The sequence below is a fragment of the Schistocerca piceifrons genome, chromosome 5, assembly GCF_021461385.2.
Source record: "Schistocerca piceifrons isolate TAMUIC-IGC-003096 chromosome 5, iqSchPice1.1, whole genome shotgun sequence".
NCBI classification, from domain to species: Eukaryota; Metazoa; Arthropoda; class Insecta; order Orthoptera; family Acrididae; genus Schistocerca; species Schistocerca piceifrons.
In genome coordinates, this window is record NC_060142.1 from 50,082,334 (window position 1) to 50,084,790 (window position 2,457).

Here is a 2,457-nt window from a genome sequence, read left to right on the forward strand (position 1 = left end):
ATCGAATAGCTTCTTGAAGTCAAGGCCTATTCAGGAACTATCTTAGCTGTGTCTGATAAGGATGAGTTTTGACTCTTGGTTAGTGTACCTGTATCACCTGTAAATATCGCGTTCTGAGGTATTCCACGCCTGTCACATGTTGAAGAGACCCTATGTTCTTTTCTTATGAAGATAAGATTCGATCGATGCAAAACGGATGTCATTACTACCGTAGCATTTTAGTTTAGCCAATAGAATTTTTTGCTACCCACAATTAAAGCCTTTGGCAGTGTCACAGAATATAAGAGGATTATTTCTCTTGTTTAGTTATGCTAGGATTTCATTTGTGAGTCTTGCATTGCTTTCCCTGTGGAGAATCCCATACGAAAGCCAAAGTGATACGTAATTCAAAACTAAATGAGTAAGTACTTTATCACGGACCAGTTTCTAAACAGTTCTGAAAAGACAAAGAAGAGTGAAATGGGTCTGTAATTAGAGGTAGTTTGTGGACAGACGGCATATTGAATACTATTAGGAAATATGGCCAACGTCACTGACTGCTTACAGGGGTATACCACGTTTTGACACTCGATTATTATACTTGTGCCATCTGCAAGATTACAGCTGTTTGAAGATCATGTACTTTGATCAGGAACAAGAGTGGGCCAAATATCGACACTTGTAGGACCTCACATGTTATTTTCCCTCATTCTGAGATTTCTCAAGCATGTGTAACATGTTAACAAGACCCTCTGTTTTCTGTTCCATCCATGGAAGAGGGATTTCATTACTGACATAGAACTTTACTGAATAGAATTCCGTGATACACACAGCCAAAGGCTTTCGCAAGGTCACAGAATATAACAGGGTCATCTTTCAGGTTTATTTATGCCACGATTTCATTTGTGAGATTTTTTACTGCTTTCTATGTGGAGAATTCTTTATGAAAGTCTAATTGAGATGTAGTTGATGAATAAACGAGCAAGTATTCTAGCGAAGGCAACTTTTTAAAAAAATCTGAAAAGACAAGGAAGAGTGAAATGGGTCTGTAATTACAGGTGGGTTGCGATAGATGGGTACCACTACAGCACTTTCAGTATTACTATCTGTGCATCATAGTGACAGGCCATCACTAATTTTTCTCACACAGTTCCAATCAAACAGAGAACGATCTATGAAAATGCTGTCTATGATCACGCTGCTCTTTCCCTGAACACTAGCTGGAAAGTGAACTGTCTGTATCAGATTGTGAGATTCATGTGAATCCAATAACTGTCTTTTATCTGGAGAGTCAGACGGAGTGTATATACTGAAATTCCCACACAAAATCAACACTTACAAGAACTGAGACTAGTACAGTGGAAAACCCTGTAGTCTGTACTGAAAGATCTGTAGAGGTCTAAAACGAATTACGAGTCATGTAATCCGGGGTACCATCCGGTATAATATGGATTATCATATTGTATATTATGGGGTATTGCGTTGTACTATCCTGTGCATACACTGGCATATAGGTGTAATTACAGGAGCAGAACCTTCTAAATTTATGGCACATTGCTGAAAGCGGTCATAATCAAGTGACTAGAAGTGCCGCCATGTAGGATCTTTAGAATAGACAACAAGCTTTGATAACCACAAGTGATTGGTATTCTGTGGTATCAGAAAATGTCCACATAGGTTCCTCCAAATGCTAAAAATCCCTCAGCTGTTAGGGAAGAAGGGGAGATGAACCGATGAACGCTTTGGTTTGTGGCTATAATCGGAGATTTAGATAATCTTGTTACTGACGTCGATAGCATAAATTACACTAAAAAAGGCACACTTGTTACGAAAAATAGTAATAATAAAATTCCTACAATAACAGAATTTATGTCTGGAGTTATTTGCTTGTTTGTTTGTTTTTTTCTTCTCCTCTGTAATATATTACAAAAAATATTTTATTGTCAATGCTTTTTTCCGGCGAGCTCTTACACTTGTTGTTGACTTCTTTGTAATCAAAACGCAAACTAAAATGTCTTGTGAACTGTCTTGCTCAGCACACAAAAATTTATCTGAAGACAAGGTTGTCACGAAAGGAATTGGTGACCGTCATCTGTGTGATTTACACTCCTGGAAATTGAAATAAGAACACCGTGAATTCATTGTCCCAGGAAGGGGAAACTTTATTGACACATTCCTGGGGTCAGATACATCACATGATCACACTAACAGAACCACAGGCACATAGACACAGGCAACAGAGCATGCACAATGTCGGCACTAGTACAGTGTATATCCACCTTTCGCAGCAATGCAGGCTGCTATTCTCCCATGGAGACGATCGTAGAGATGCTGGATGTAGTCCTGTGGAACGGCTTGCCATGCCATTTCCATCTGGCGCCTCAGTTGGACCAGCGTTCGTGTTGGACGTGCAGACCGCGTGAGACGACGCTTCATCCAGTCCCAAACATGCTCAATGGGGGACAGATCCGGAGATCT